Source organism: Lathyrus oleraceus, chromosome 6 (assembly GCF_024323335.1).
Source record: "Lathyrus oleraceus cultivar Zhongwan6 chromosome 6, CAAS_Psat_ZW6_1.0, whole genome shotgun sequence".
Lineage (NCBI taxonomy): Eukaryota > Viridiplantae > Streptophyta > Magnoliopsida > Fabales > Fabaceae > Lathyrus > Lathyrus oleraceus.
In genome coordinates, this window is record NC_066584.1 from 435,893,023 (window position 1) to 435,899,745 (window position 6,723).

The window sequence follows — 6,723 nt, forward strand, 5'->3', positions numbered from 1 at the left end:
GTATCTTGTAAGCCAAGTCATTATCAAATAGATGATTGCTTTGGCATAGGGTGTTCATTGAGTTGTAAGTGTTGTGTCACTCAAAGCTTTTAAGCGTGAGTGCTGTGTATCTTGGTTTAAGCTGTGAAGCATAACCAAGAGTTGTTTTGAAGTGTGACTTCAAAGTGTTTTTAATATCACTGAGGTGATTGAGGGGGAGTGAGTAGGAACTCTGATCTTAGATTAAGATTGAAATCGCATTGGGTAGGGATTAAGTGATAAGTTGTAAACGGGTGAGTTTAGCTTTGAATTGATACTACTAATAGTGGATTTCCTCCCTGGCTTGGTAGCCCCCAGATGTAGGTCATGTTGGACTGAACTGGGTGAACAATTACTTGTGTTATTTACTGCACTTACAATTAAGTTCTGCATAATCCCTGTCTGTGCAGAATTGGATGTCATAACAACCAGTGTGACATCCAAAGTCTGATAACTAGAATTTCAGTTACTCATGGCATCCTCGAGCTTGCTGAGAAAACAACTAATGCTCAGAGAGTCGCGAACAAGGAGGGCAAGAAGAAAGACTGCATGGTTGTATTTTATATTCAATCAGCGGTAGAGGCGGCGAACTTTGATCGAATTTCTCATGTTGAATTGACAAAGAAGGCATGGGAAATTCTTATCAATTATTACGAAGGAGGTGAGAAGGTTAAAGTCGTCAAATTGCAGACATTGCGAAGGCAATATGAATTACTGCAGATGAGAGAAGAAGAAAAGATTACAGGCTATGTCTCAAAGGTGTAGATGCTTCTCCATCTCATGAAAGATTGTGGTGAAATCCTAATTGATAAGATGATAGTTGAGAAGGTAATGTGTACACTGACCTCTCACTTTGATCAGGTTATCGTTTCTATTCAAGAATTCATCAATCTTGAAACATTGAAATTGGAAGATTTGGTTGGTTCGTTACAGGCACATGAGATGAGGATTTTCGAAATAAAAAGTGTTCAAGATTTAATACAAGCTCTACAGGCTCAGACATGGAAGAAACATGATGGTTCCAAAAAGTTCAAGGTCAAAAGAGATAAGACTCGGATTAAGAAGTCTTGGTTGAACCCTCAAAAGCATAAGGTCGATGATATGCCTTCTAAATCCTCAAAAAGAGGAGAAGGAAACTCCTATCAGAAAGACAAAGAAGAGAAAAAAGGTGTGCATTGCTATAACTGTGAAAAATGGGGTCACCTGGCCAAGAATTGTTGGTACAAAGAAAGGCAAGAATGAAGGAGAAAATCTTGCACAACAAGATTCTGAAGACATGGTGGTTATGGATGCAGTGGCAGATGAGCATGTCGACACCAAGATCTGGTTTCTCGACAAAGGTTGTTTGAATCACATGATTGGTCGAAAAGTGTGATTAGTAGATTTCGACGAGTCGAAGAAGAGTAAGGTCAAACTTGTTGATAATATCTCATTGCAAGTATAAGGTATTGGCTTCATAGTTATTCAAATGAGTAATGAAGCAAAATATATGTTCAAAGATGTACTTTATGTACCTAGAATGAAGTTCAATCTCCTAAGTGTTGGACAACTGGTCGGAAAAGGTTTTCAATGGTTCAGAAAGACGGAGCCTTTGAAGTATTTGACACTCAAAATAATCTGGTCTTCAAATCTTCTCTGTCTAATAATAGGACATTTAAGACCATGATTAATTCGACTGAGTTCCAATGCCTAAAAATAGTTGTCGACCATTCAATCAACTGATTACTCAAGATATGGTGGTAACTGGTATACCAAGTCTAGAGATATCCGACAAATTTTGTGAAGGTTGCTTAGTAGGGAAGCAGTCCATAAAATCTTTTGTTTCGACTATGCTAATGAGGTCCTTTTTGCATAGTAGAAGTAGTACATTCAGAAGTATATGGCCTATTTAAGGATCATAAAATTGGTGGAAACAAATATTTTGTCTCTTTTATCGATGAGTATAGTTGAAAGCTTTGGATCTATGCGATCAACCGAAAGGACGAAGTGTTTGAAATCTTTAAGAGATTCAATATGCTTGTCGAAAACTAGAGTGAAAATAAGATCAAGGTTCTGCGAACAGATGGAGGTGGCGAATACACATCCAAGATATTTGGGGAGTTCTGTGCAGAACATGGTATTGATTATGAGGTAACTACTCCTTACACGCCTCAACATAATGGAATAGTAGAAAGAAGAAACATGACCATATTGGATATGGCAAGATGCATGCTGAAGCAGAAAAACTTGCCAAAGTCCTTATGGGTGAAGTTGTCACCGTAGTTGTTTATATTCTGAACAAGTGTCGTACCTAGAAGCTGAAAAAACAAGGTTCCAGAAGAAGTTTGAAGTGGAAAACGACCATCAGTGAGTCATATGAAGGTGTTTGGCACTATTTGCTACAAACATGTTCCCGATGCAAGGAGAAGGAAGCTTGATGATAAAAGTGAACCTATAATTCTGGTAGGATATCACAAAACCTGGTCTTACAGACTATTCAGTCCAATCAATGATAAGATCATGATGAGTTGAGACGTTGTGATTGATGAGAATTCCACATGGGATTGGAATTTTGGTGATTCAACTAGCAATCCATTGACGAGGTATGAAGTTGACGAAGAAAGTAGTGAGCACGAAGAAATTCCAGTCAATAATGTTCTAGTCATTGTCTAAGTCAAAATGGACAATCAAGAGGGTGTGGCTAGCATAAGCCAAAGACCTCAAGAACTAGAGTACTCCTAGTAAGGCTTCAAGACTGTGAAGTGGTTGGTGATGATGAAGGCATACCATATGGAGATTTGGTTCATTTTGCTTTACTTACAGGTACTGAACCGATCAACCATATCAAGGCCTTCAAAGATAAACAATGGAAGGAAGTTATGGTCGAAGAGTTACAAGCGATCAGAAGAAATAACACATGGGAGTTAATGGAATTTTCAACAGATATAAAAGTTATCAAAGTGAAGTGGGTGTTCAAGTTGAAACATGACGTTGATGGGTTGATAGAAAGATATAAGGCGAGATTAGTGAAGGTGTGAAAGCACAAGAAAGGGGGGGGTTTGAATTGGGTTTTACAAGCAAAAGTTTTTTCCAAAACAAGAACACCACCAACAAGTTAATAACAAAGAGATAAAAACACAAGTATTTTTATCTTGGTTCGCGTGAAACTCAAAGCTAATCCAGTCCACCTGCCAATGTGATTTTGCCTTATACACAAGGATTTAATCCATTATAATCAACAGATTACAACAAACACAAAGAATAACCTTTGTCTTCTCAAGGATCCAACTAAACCTTAGTCTCCTTAAGGACTCACAAAGAATAACCATCTTTTCCTTCTCAAGGATAACCTCCTTAAGGAATCAAACAAATAGTTTAAATAATATTTTGTGTGTTACAAGATGCTTCTACACAAGCAGATTTTACACAAATGAATAACAAACACTTAAAGAAAAATTGTGTACAAAAGAATGATAGCTTTTCACAAAGAAAATAACTTGTCAAAATATTTGTGTCACCGATGTTTTTCTTCAAGTCTCCAAGTCTTATATAGCATAAGCATACGATCGTTGGAGGGCAAAATGGGGAAAGCTCATTTGAGCGGATGTCCACTATTGAATGGGAAAGGAATGATACTGCGTATTATCCTCCGCCCATAAAATCAGTGACAGGTGTGATGTATAGTATTGTCCTTACCCACGAAATCAAGTAGTGGAAATGATGTTCGATTTATACTATGTACTATTTGATCACGTTCCCATTTTGATCTTATCTTCAAGTTCACTGGCTTCTGATGAGAGTTGATGAAGCATGAAATGAAGAAACATAAAGTTGGATTCAGAAACTTCAAAATCTTTAGTCAGAACCTTGACATCATCAGTAGTCTGGCTGGAGATCTTCAGAATCCTCAGTCAGAACCTTTATAACTTTAATCGTCTGGCTTGAGATCTTCAAAATCTTCAGCTACATAATGCAACTTCAGAAGCTTGTCATTCTTCAGAAGTTTGGTGATCAGAGTCACATCTAGAAGCATGAGCCGAGAGAACATTGCAACATTAACATAATGTCTCCTCATAAGCTTCTGATGAGTGAATCCGCACAGAAGCAGAAAGAGCATTGCAACAACACTATTGAACGTCTTTCAGAACTTCTACTGGATGGCTCATAAGCGGATTTGGAACACATAGTTTAGAAACTTATGACATTGCATATCATATATTCAGAATCAGAACTGATTGTTAAGCTACATAATAACAAACCATTAGGGTACCAAAATTGTTCTCACACAAATACAATATTTTTATCATTAAAACTCAAGGTATAGATGCATAACCAAGTCTTGTTCTAACAATCTCTCCCTTTTTTATGATGACAAAACATGTATTTTGATTAACAGTTTTGTACAGGATAATCACAGAAGAATACATCTTACAGAAGGACAAAGCTCCCCCTGAGATGTATAATCCTATAAAGATAAAATCAGAATGAAAAATCACTTTCTTGATTAAACTTTTTGAAATACTAAAGTGAATTTTCTGTCTGAATATGGTTTATCTTCAGAAGTTGATTGATATTGTCCAGAGCACTGGTTTGATAACATCATCATTCTGATATGCTTCACTTCAGAAGCTTTGTTGAGTTCTTTTGACGAAACTCTATATCAGGTTATCTTCTTTAAAAGAGTTGGTTTTCTTATCAGAACCTTGACTTTTCAAGTCTGATTTCTATAGAAGAAAATATCCATTATAGCTGGATTCCAAAACCATAATTTTCAGAAAGAACTTTTCAGAAACACTTTGATGCCAAGTACTCAATGTTCTAGGTTCAGAACATGAATGATAGTTAACAACATGAAGGAGTTCAGACTCAGATAGAAGAACATTTCATCAGAAACTGGTAACTTATATTTTGATATTTGATACTTCAGATGTTTGATTTTAACCATTATGATTCTTGAGAAATAACCCTACAAAACACTTAACAAACTCTTTTTTGAAGTAGTTGTTAGCAGAAAACATTAATCAATGTTTGGGTTTTTTAATTAAGAAAATTAGATATCAAAATAAACACTAATTTTTCCCCTTAGAAACGTTATGTTTTCTCCCCTTTTGTCATTAATCAAAAAGACACAAGACAAAAAATAAATAAAGGAAGAGAAACAAACATAATTCATCGAAAAATGCCAAAAGGCAGTGCAAGATACAACTGATAAAAAAACAAAAGAAATTCAAGAAACTTAAAAAGAAAACAAAGGGTTCTGAGGAGGAGGAGGCGGAGGAAGTTTTGAGAGAACCAACTGAAACATAAAATCTTGTTTGTCTAGACGCTCATTGACCCTTGTATTGTCAGCCTTTATTTCCTCAATTGTCTTCAGAAGTGCAACATGAATATGCTGAGAGGCATAAGCTTCAGAGATGATAATCTGAGTAGTAGTTTTTTCCATAGCACAATCTTGAGGTTCAGAAGCAGCATCAACTTCTGGAGCAGACTTAATGTGATGAACAACCTCTATTTATGGAGTAACTTCTTCTTCCATGACATCAGGAGTAACTTCCTTGACTTCTGGAGCAGGAAGACAAAGTTGGGAGTTTCTTAACTTCCAGAGTTCCATTAAGGGAACGAACCCATAACGGAATTTTCTTTCAACAAGAGTATACCCAAGATTCTTTAGCTTAGAAATCTTGGAATTCATTCAGCTTCTGTAAGCTTCCCATGCTGAATCACTCGTAGGCAGATTTGCTGAAGAACGACTGACAGTCATTGCTTCATGCAGACACCTTTTAGATTCCGACTCAAATTTCCTCAGAACCTTACCAAAGTTAGGGGAGGATTTTGGTGGTTGTTTAGGGTAGTTAATAGTGAGGTTGATTCTAAACTCATCAAAGTCAGGACCATAGACGAAAAGAAATGATGGGACAATAATGAGAGGTGATTTAGGATCAAGTGAAGTTGTTTTGGGTTCAAAGTCGAACATACCGTCAGGAGTTCCATCAGAAACGTGTCCATTAGAAACTATTAAGGGAGATGTTCTAGGGGTTGTGATATTTGGATTTGTTGGTTAAGGAGCAAAAATACATGGTGGTGAGATGGATGAATTTAGTAATTATGGAGAAGATGGTGGTAATGGTATTTGTTGTTGTTTTGTCAAAGGTTTCGAAACTAAGTAAGTTTATGTGATAGGATTGATAGTGATTGATTGATATGGTGGAAGTGGGATAGGTTCATAAACAATTGGTTGAGATGAAGGAGGAGGTTGGATTGGTAAGATCCTTTCAGAAAGAATTGAATCATAATTAAATTGAGTGATATCAGAAGGAAGCTTACCAGATACTACATCAGAGGCTTTTGAAGAAGACTGGACGACTCCAGAAGTATCCTTCAGAAGCATTGCTTTCTGGCACTCACTTAGAGGCACATTGTCTTCATCCAAAAATACAACAATCTTCTTCTTCTTCTGACCCCTAGAAGATCCTTATCCTCTAAACTCCTTCTTTTTCTTCCCATGAACATCGGGATAAGTCTCAGGTACGTTGAATGGATTCACCAATGGGTCAAGTCCATCCCTCATGTAACTTCATCATAGGCATTAGCATGGGATCATACCTTGGCATTCTCCTTATCCCTCCTTTATTGGGTTTATTCTGGGAGAGATCACCAAACACTTTGTGATTGTATCATACTTGTATTTTATCATTTCACTAACCAAAATACCAAAAATATGTCTTT